The sequence below is a fragment of the Macaca mulatta genome, chromosome 5 (assembly GCF_049350105.2).
Source record: "Macaca mulatta isolate MMU2019108-1 chromosome 5, T2T-MMU8v2.0, whole genome shotgun sequence".
NCBI lineage: Eukaryota > Metazoa > Chordata > Mammalia > Primates > Cercopithecidae > Macaca > Macaca mulatta.
In genome coordinates, this window is record NC_133410.1 from 47,931,815 (window position 1) to 47,942,413 (window position 10,599).

Sequence of the window (10,599 nt, forward strand, 5' to 3'; positions counted from 1 at the left end):
CCTCAGGTAAGCTGTGCTAGCAAGTGGTGCCAACAGTTAAAATGGATGGAAGCACTCTCTCTGGGCAAAGGAAATGGGAAAAGAGCCTTTGCAGTCTTGAAGACTGTGGAGGTCATCTGGATTTTTCTCTATTTACTCTCTGTTCTGAGGGTGGCCTGAGGAGTGGGAACTGCATAGTAATAGTGATGGAACTAAAATTCCAAGCAAAACCCTTGTTTCTGGTCAGAGGACAGAGGAATGGGCTGTCTTAGGGCATGATGGGGAAAACCAGAGAGAACAAAGCAGAAGGAATCCCTTTTGTGTATGTGTTAATTAGTACAAGCTCTAAGCTTACATACTTAGGACAGACCCACAGCAGCACAGCAGAGGCTTTAGGAACTAACGTACAATTTAAACCACTGGCCAAGACACAGATTACTGAGCAGTACATGTTAAGATTGATCCAATATAATATCACCCTTTGAAAACAACTGGGAACCACAGCCACAGAAGATGGCAGAAAGCTTTCAGTATGAACCTATATGGGTTTATTGTTAAACAAAAATCAACATTCTCCAGAATATTTTGACAAGACCTAGAGTCTAAATTATAATATTCAGAATGTGCAGCATTTAATCTAAAATTACCTGGCGTACAAAGAACCAGGAAAATGTGATACATTCTCAAGAAAAAAGACATGTCAACACCAATATGATCCAGATGTTGGACTTACCAGTTTTAAGGCAGCTATTATAGCATGGAATAGCACTCTTAGGAAAGATAGAAATCCTCAGGAGAGTAGAAAAAATAAGAACCAAATAGGAATTTTAGAACTGAAAAGATATGTAAAGGTATTTAAATTTGATGGATTCAACAGCTGACTGAAGATGGCAGAAGAGCCAAGAAGTGGAAGACAGCAATACCGTTTATTCAATCTGGAGAACAGAGAGACAAAAAATTCAAAAAATGAGCAGAGCCTCAGAAACCTGAGGGCAATATTGAAGGTCTAACAGTTGCGTTATTGGAATCCAATGGTAAATTGGCTCTCAAAAAGTTCTTACTTGTATTGTTTTCCAGTGTCCAAGTGCATCCATTTGGGTATTCTCTGTTGTGAAGTCTCTTTCAAATCATTTGTCTGATTTTACATTGAGGTGTCTCTCTTACTAATTTGTAGGAGTTCTATAGGTATTGTGGAGATAGATAGATAGATAGATAGATAGATAGATAGATAGATAGATAGATAGATAGATAGTTTTTAGTAAAGTTGTTTGTAACCCTTTTTAATGAATGCAGGATCTGAAGTGATGACCCCTTCATTCCATGTGTTAGTATTTGGATCTCTCTCTGTCACCTTTCCTCCCTCACTCTTTCCCCTCCATACCTCTTATCAGTTCCACCAGGGGTTTCTTAAGTTTAGTCTTGTAGTTATTAATTTGTTGTGTCCCAGGACCCAGTCCTTGGTCCACCTCTCTGTCTACTCTGTCTACACTCTTGCAGTGTTTCATGGCTTAGAAACCATTTGTTGTATGTCTGCAGACCCCAGACTCACATACCAAACTGCCTTCTCAGTGTCTTCATTTGGATATTAGACAGCTCAGAGTGTACCTGTGCAAAGCTGCAATTCTGATCTTGCAAACCTGCTTCATTCATCTCAGCTAATAGCAATTTTGGAGTCATTCTTTGTATCTCTTATCCCTCACTCACTCTCTTGCTCTCTCTCCATACACACCTAACCAATCTGTAAATAAATCTCATTGATTCTACCTTCAAAATATCTACAGACTCTAACCACTTCCTTGCCTCAACCCTCACTCCCACACAGCCACAAGTGATCCTTTTAAAATGTAATTCAGTCATGTCAAACCTCATCTCAAATCCTCCAGGGGCTCGCCAAGTATTTATTGTAAAAGCCAAAATGTCTATTGCTCCCCCCACTTATTTCTCTGGCATTATCTCCCTCAGTCCACTCCATTTCAGCTTCCCTGGCTCCTGGCTCCTGGCCTCAGGCACATTCCCACCAGAGACCCAAGAAACCACTGCCTGTTTCCTCTGCTGAGACGCTCTTTGCCCCAGATGCCATTATGTCGAGTCCCTTACCTGCTTCAAGTCTGCTCATGCGTCACCTCCTCAGTGAAAATTGTGACTCAGCCCCTCCCCCAGCTTCTAATCTTTTTTTTTTTTTTAACCAAACTCTCTTTTCCATAGCACTTATCACCTAGCATCCCATATAATTAACTCATTATTATGCCAACTTTCTCTTCTCCCTCCACGCAGCACACACACCCACACACACCCGCATGTGTGTATACCATATATGGTTCTTGGAGGCAGAGATCATTTTTGTTTATCAATTCTTGGCAAATACTTAGACCAGTGCCTGGCACATGGTAGGCACACAAATATTTACTGAATGAAAGCATTGCTGTTGGGAGTCTCTAGAGAGCAACTTGAAACACTTAACAAAATTTAAAACATACCTTTGGCCTGGCTACAGTGGCTGGAGGATTGCTTGAGGCCAGAAGTTTGAGACCAACTTAGGCAACATAGTAGACCCCATCTCTACAAAAAAAAATAATAATAATAATAAAGAATGTACTTTGGATCCAGTGATTCTACTTCTAATAATCTATCTTATGAATATACCTGCATATGTGCTTGTATAGATAAGAATACAAGAATATGTATTATAGTATTATTTGTGGACAAACAAGGCTGGACTTAAATGTCCCTCAATAGGAAACTGGTTAAATTATGAAACATTCACTGAAATATTAGGCACCCATTACCAAGATCAAGATATAACTCTATGTAATGATGTGGAAAGACACCCATGATACATCATGAAAAGTAAAAACAAGGTGCCAAAGATGCCATTTGGAATAAAAAGGTTTGTGTGTCGTGTTTGCTCTGTTAGCAATGACTGCCTCTGAAGGGATACAAAAGAAACAGGTAACTGGTTACCTGTGAAGAGGGGAGTGGGAGACACAGCTAACAGTGGTAAGAAGATAAGGAACCAGCATTTTACCTGAGTATTTTAATTCTTTTTTTTTCTTTTCTTTTTTTTAGAGGCAGGGTCTGTTGCCCAGGCTGGAGTGTAGCGTGATCTTAGCTCACTACAGCCTTGAACTCCTGGGCTCAAGCGATCCTCCCACATCAGCCTCCTGAGTAGCTGGGACTTAGGGGTGCACACCACCCCACCTAGCCCCGTTTGAATTCTTTATCGTATCCATATGTATACGCACTGCTTTTTCAAACAGTAAAAGAGAAATAGAACCACTGTCTTCCTTGCTCCCCTCAAAAAACCTGTTTTACTTAATGAAATGAGTTCAATGTGGTCTGTGCATGCACTCTTCATTGTTTCAGCCTTCTCCATTATGGCATCATAAGTTTTATATTTGCACCACAAGAAACATTTTCATGAATTTTACTCTAATATTATGCATTTGGCTTTATCGAGGGTTTGTGAAGAACAAAAGCTGCTTCTGCCTCTGGTGTAAAATTATCAAGAGCATTGTTCATTATGTGACTCAATATCCCCTATATAAAGGCCCATGTGAGAATTTTTTTCTAGAATGCAGTATCTGGAAAAATCATTGTCTTTTGAGGAACTGGGGCTCTCCTTCAATACAAGACCTATGTGATTTGTTATGTTTGCATTTTTGTCCCTGTTGCCAGAAAGTTTAGATCCATATATGACGCTCAATTGCAGCAACTGAGTTTTTTTTTAAGCCAGTTTTGTCCCCAGAAGGATTTAGGGTGGTTTATAGAAATATGAGATGAAGATGTGGTTTTTTGAGTCTCATTCTGTCACCCAGGCTGGTGTGCAGTGGCACGATCACAACTCCCTGTAACCTTGGACTTCTGGACTCAAACAGTTCTCCCACTTCAATCTCCCCAGTTGCAGGATTACAGGCATGAGCCACTGCACCTGGCAAAGGTGTCTTGTTTGTTTATATATTTATTTATATAATTTCAACTTTTATTTTAGATTCAGGGGGTACATGTGTAGATTTGTTATGTGAGTGTCTTGCATAATGCTGGAATTTGGGGTTCTATTTAACCCATCACCCAAATAGCGAACATAGTATCCAGTAGGTGGTTTTCCCACCTCTCCCCTTTTGGAATCCCCAGTGTCTACTTTTCCCATCTTTTTATCCATATGTACCCATTGTTTAGCTCCCACTTATATATGAGAACATGCAGTATTTTCTGTTTCTGTGTTTAAGATGATGGCCTCCAGCTGCGTCCATGTGACTGCAAAAGACATGATTTTTTCTTTTTTATGACTGTATAGTATTCTGTGGTGTATGTGTATCACATTTTCTTTATCCAGTCATTTGTTGATGGACACTTAAGTTGATTTCATTTATATATATAATTTTTATATATTAATAATATAAATGTATAAATGTATTAATATATAAATGCTATTGTGAATAGTGCTGTGATGAACATACAAGTGCATGTATCTTTTTGATAGAATGATTTCTTTTGAGTAGACACCCAGTAGTGGGATTGTCAGATTGAATGGTAGTTCTATTTTTAATTCTTTGACAAATCTCCATACTGTTTTCCAAAGAAGTTGAACTAACTTGTATTCCCACCAACAGTGTATAAGCATTCTCTTTTTCGGCAACTTCGCCAGCATCTGTTATTTTTTGACTTTTTAATAATAGCCGTTCTGACTGGTGTAAGATGGTATCTCATTGTGGTTTTGATTTGCATTTCCCTAATGATTAGTAATGTTGAGTATTTTTTCATGCTCATTGGCCACTTGTATGTATTCTTTTGAGAAGTGTCTGTTCATGTCTTTTGCCCACTTTTTAATGGGGTTGTATTTTTTCTTTTTGATTTGTTTAAGTTCCTTATAGAGTCTGGATACTTGTGCTTTGTCAGATGCATAGTTCGCAAATATTTTCTCCCATTCTGTAGATTATCTGCTTACTCTTTTGATAGTTTTTGTTGCTGTGCAGAAGCTCTTTAAGTCACATTTGTCAATTTTTGTTTTTGTTGCATTTGCTTTTGAGGTCTCAGTCATAAGTTCTTTGCCTAAGCCAATGTCCAGAAGAATTTTTCCTAGGTTTTCTAGGATTTTTATAGTTTGAGGTCTTACATGTAAGTCTTTAATCCATCTTGAGTTAATTTTTGTATATGGTTAGAAGTAGGGGTACAGTTTCATTCTTCTGCATATGGGTAGCCAGGTTTCCCTTTCCCCACCCCTTATTTTTGTCAGTTTTGTCAAATATCAATTGGTTGCTATGCGTGCAACTTTATGTCTGGGTTCTCTGTTCTGTTACATTGATCTGTGTGTCTATTTTTGTATCAGTACCATACCGTTGTAGTTACTATAGCCTTGTAATATAGGCGAGCTCTTGTGTGGCATCATTGCTTACTCTTTGTTTTTAGAGACCTGATTGTGTTTTTATTTTATTATATAAATATTCTCTTAGAATTAAAGCAAACAGAAGTGAAAAATTTATATTTACATTTTTAATATATATAATCAGATTTTTCCACCTATTTTCATTCTCAGCAAGCTAGCAAGGCTTCTGTAGGTTTATTTTGCACAGCCCTATGCTATAGACTGAGAACAAAACCACTCCTAATAATGTAATTTTGTAATCAGGTTAAAATATTAGCTTCATAGGAAATAAAGATTATGACTACTAAGTAAATGTAAGCAAAACCTGTTAGTCTTTTACAGAAAGTGTTTCTATAAGAGTTTCTTTATCTTCATTACTTGTAAATAACATGAAAAACAGTTTTAATTACAAAACTCAAGTTTCTGTGGTAGACACTCTTTTTTTTCCCCACACTTTTAGAAAGTTGAAGGGGAAAAAAGCTATATTTGAGAACTGGAAATTTGGCCAACAGCTGCTTAAGATATGTACATTTCAAACATCTTTTAGACAAAAGGTAGTATCTACTTTTTTTTTTTTGGTAAGATGCCACCAAACCAGACATAAATATCTAGAGTTATTTTAATGCTAACTTTTTCTTTTAAATCCAACATGTTTCCACCATAATCTGAAGCACAACAACCAATTTTCATTGAGGCTTAGGTTTTCTTCTCACAAAACTTCAAAAGGAGATCTGTGAACCTCCAGAAGATGGATGTTACTAATATTTGAGAAAAAGAAGAACATGATTTTGAAATGTCTAAATCTCAGAATCAGGAAAGAATGATAAAAGAAATATGTATTCATCTGACAATTATCATTTAGCATCTTCTATGTGTCAGTACTTGTGTTATGTGCAGTTTTCATAAAATAAGGAACACTTACATTATTAAATTCACATCCTAATTTATCTTCCCCAAACATTCTCACATGTTTCACTAAGAAATTGATAGTGATTAAACCTACCACGTTATCAAGAAGCAACACTAGATACACTCTCCTTGACCTGGAAGAAATAAACCAGTCTTCAGACATGTTTTATACAAAGGGATCACTTCTTAGGGTAACAGCACCAAAACCGAAATTGGCATTCATATCCATGAGCCTTTACAATAGAGCTTCTCTGGAAATTGACTGAGATGTCATCCTTGTTCATAGACATGTGATGTAATAATTTTTGACTAATTTATCCTATTGTCAATTTCATAGACTTCCTAATTAACAGGGTAAATAATCAAAAATCAATAGTATGAGTGGAAAAGCTTGATAAATTTAATAATATAGCATTTTTAAAAAATTATTTTAAATGTTTAGAACATTCCAAGTGGACTCAGTATTAAGTCATACAAACAGATTTTTGAATTCCTTATAAAGGAGCAATGATTATATTGCAGGGCTGATGAACCCACCTGATAACAGAGTAAACAAGAATAAGTCACCAGGATTGGTAGGGAAAGAAATAATGCCTGTTTTTAATAGCTATTTTTACTTGTTGAAGCATTTTGCTCTTGTAGACTTCAATTATTTTGGTTTCATTGTCCAAAAGAGAGCAGAACAAAAGTCTTCAAAGGATGTGGTCAGCTGAGATGATAACGCTAACAATAGCAACAATTTGTGAAGTGCTTCCCATGTGTTTGCTGGGCATGTACATGCATCATTTCAAAACTATGAGGTAGATACTAATATTTTTCCCGATTTTAATACAGGGAAATTTTGGCTTCTGTAGGGCAAACAACTTGCCCTAGCAACACATAGCTAGCAAGTAGCAAATTCAGGATCTGACCCACAGCCAAGTTACAAAGCCTTCATTCACCCTTTCCACTACACCCACCTGCACAGTTGAAAGTTCCAAGCAGAGAACTGGTAAAATATGATAATGGTAGTTTTATTTTATTGTGGTCAGAGAGGACTCTTGATATAATTTTGATTTTCTTGAAAATTTTAAGATGTGTTTTGTGGTCTAACACGTTTTCTATCCTTGAGATTGACCCATGTGCTGAGAAGAAGAATGTGCATTCTGCCACCACTGGAAGAAATATTCTGTAAATATCTATTAGATACATTTGGTCTATAGTGCAGATTAAATCTGATGTTCCTTTGTCTGGATGATTTTGGTCCAATACCAAAAGTGGAGTGGTGAGTTCTCCAGCTATTATTACATCAGAGTCTCTCTCTCTCTCTCTCTCTCTCTCTCTCTCTCTCTCTCTCTCATTCTCTCTCTCTCTCTCTCCCTCCAGCTCTAATAATATTTACTTTCTGTATCTTGGTGCTCTAGTGTTGGGTATATATATATACATATATTTACAATTGTTATATCCTCTTGCTGAATCGAGTCCTTTATCATTATATAATGACCTTCTTTGTCTCACTTTATAGTTTTTGTCTTGAAATCTGTTTTGTCTAAGTATAGCTACTCCTGCTCTTTTCTGGGTTCCATTGGCATGGGATATCTTTTCCGATCCCTTTATTTTCTGTCTGTGTGTCTTTATAGGCAAAATGTATCTTGTAGCAACAGATTATTAGGGTCTTTTTGTTTTGTTTTGTTTGTTTGTTTGTTTGTTCATTTGTTTTTAAATCCATTCAGCCAGTCTACATCTTTTGGTTGGGGAGTTTAGTTCATTTACATTCAATGTTATTACTGAGAAGTAAGGACTTATCCCTGCCATTTTGTTATTTGTTTTCTGGTCTTCTCTTCCTTCTTTCCTTCCTATTTGTCTTCCTTTTCATGAAGATGATTTTCCTGGTGGTATGTTTTAATTTCTTGCTTTTTATTTTTTGTGTCTTTACACTTTTAAATTTGAGGTTACCATGAGGCTTGCAAATAATATAACCCATTATTTTAACCTGATGGCAACTTAACACTGATTGCAAAAACAAAAAAAAAAAAAAAAAAAAAAAAAAGCAAAGAGAAAATGAATATAAACTCCACACTTTAATTTTATCCTCCTGCTTTTAACTTTTTGTTTTTTCTATTTGTATGTTTTTTTGTTTTTTTAGACAGAGTCTCGCTCTGTCACCCAGGCTGGAGTGCAGTGGCATGATTTCAGCTCACTGCAACCTCTACCTCCCAGGTTCAAATGATTCTCCTGCCTCAGCCTCCCGAGTAGCTGGGATTACAGGTGCATGCCACCACACTTAGCTAATTTTTGTATTTTTAGTAGAGACAGGGTTTCACAATGTTGCTCAGGCTGGTCTCAGACTCCTGACCTCAAGTGATTTGCCCACCTCGGCCTCCCAAAATGCTGGGATTATAGGCATGAGCCACCACGCCTGGCCAGCTTTTTTCTATTTATACCATAGTCTATGTCTTGAAAAGTTATTGTAGTTGTTATTTTTGATAGGTTCATCTTTTAGTCTTTCTACTCAAGATTGGAGTAGTTTACACACCACAATTACAGTGTTATAATATTCTGTATACCTACTATTACCAGTGAGTTTTGTACCTTCAGATGATTTATTATTGTTCACTAGCGTCCTTTTCTTTCTGATTAAAGAACTCCCATTGGCATTTCTTGTAGGATAGGTTTGATTTTGATGAAATCCCTTAGCTTTTGTTTACCTGGTAAAGTCTTTTTTTCTTCCTCATGTTCGAAGGACTGCTGGATATACTATTCTAGAATAAAAGTTTTTTTTCCTTCAGTACTTTAAATATGTCATGCCACTCTCTCCTTCCCTGTAAGGTTTCTGCTGAGAAGACTGACTCCGGACATAATAGAGCTCCTTTGTGTGTTATTTCTTTTATCTTGCTGCTTTTAGAATCTTTTCGTTATCCTTGTGGGAGTTTGGTTATTGAATATCTTGAGATAGTCTTATTTTGGTTAAATCTGGTTGGTGTGATACTGTGATCACTCACCTGATTTTTGGTTCTTATAAAAGTGCTATTTTTTGTGCACCATTGTTCAATTTGGTGTTCCTTGGGGGAGTGGGTGGGAGATGATCACTGGAGTGTTCTATTTGGCTTTGGCCATCTTTGAAATTCATTAACATTTAATGGTAGTTATTATAAGTTTCTAGAACTTAAAAGTCTATCATCATTGAGATATCAGTTACCAATACAAATTTACTGACTTGAGTATAAAAATGTATGCCAGCAAGATCCATGAAATATAATAAACTGAAACAGAAAAGTGGTAAGTACAGCAATGAAAAAAAATATTTATAATGCAGAAAATCACGGAAAAACCCAAGAGCTATCAGACCAGCCTACTCTACAAAAATCTATGGTATGGTTTGGCCATGTTCCACACAAATCTCATTGTAATGAGATCAATCCATTGTAATCCCCATAATCCCCATGCGTCAAGGGAGGGACCTAGTAGGAGGTGATTGGATCATGGGGGCAGTTTCCGCCATACTGTTCTCATGATAGTGAGTGAGCTCTCACGAGATCTGATGGTTTTATAAGTGGTTGACAGTTCCTCCTTCCCACGCACTTCTCCCTCTCCTGCTGCCTTTTGAAGAAGTTGTCTGCTTCCCCTTTGCCTTTTGCCATGATTGTAAGTTTCCTGAGGCCTCCCCTGCTATGCAGAACTGTGAGTCAATTCAACCTCTGTTTATGAATTACCCAGTCTCAGGTAGTATCTTTATAGCAGTGTGAAAGTGGACTAATACAATCTAATACTGTAATTCTAATTTTTGAGTGAAGGTTTGAGAGAAATATAAGACAAAAGACATAGAAAAAACGAGATCCTGAAGACATAATGTATGTGCAAAAATTCTAAATGGAAGTCTTTCAGCAATATTGTGGAAATGATACTATAACTGCATGGCAGAGTGAATAAGAAAACATCTGGGGTCAGACCTGAATTGAAAGCTTGTTCCACCACTTACTGCCTGTGTGATCCTTAGCAGCTAACTTCATTAAATTTTAGAATCCCTCCTTCACCACTGAAAAAAAGAGCTTGATGGTAAAATCTACATAATGAACTTGCTGTGCGGATTAAAAGAGCTTTACATGGTGCCTTCAATAAACATTACTTATTTTTATTAATACTAAAGATAATATTTAGGAATAATTAATTGGTCGGTATATAATATATTGGGTTGAAAGTAACAGAAAACTTGATTTTCAGGGGACATAAACAAGTGTGGCAGAAGTCCATATTAGGTTATTGGTGATGCTGATTTAGTGCTCAACAAGAATTTTGAGGATACAGGCTCTTCCTAACTTTCTGCCCCACCATTCTTAGAGTTTCCTTGTGGTTCATTATTGCTGCTGCAG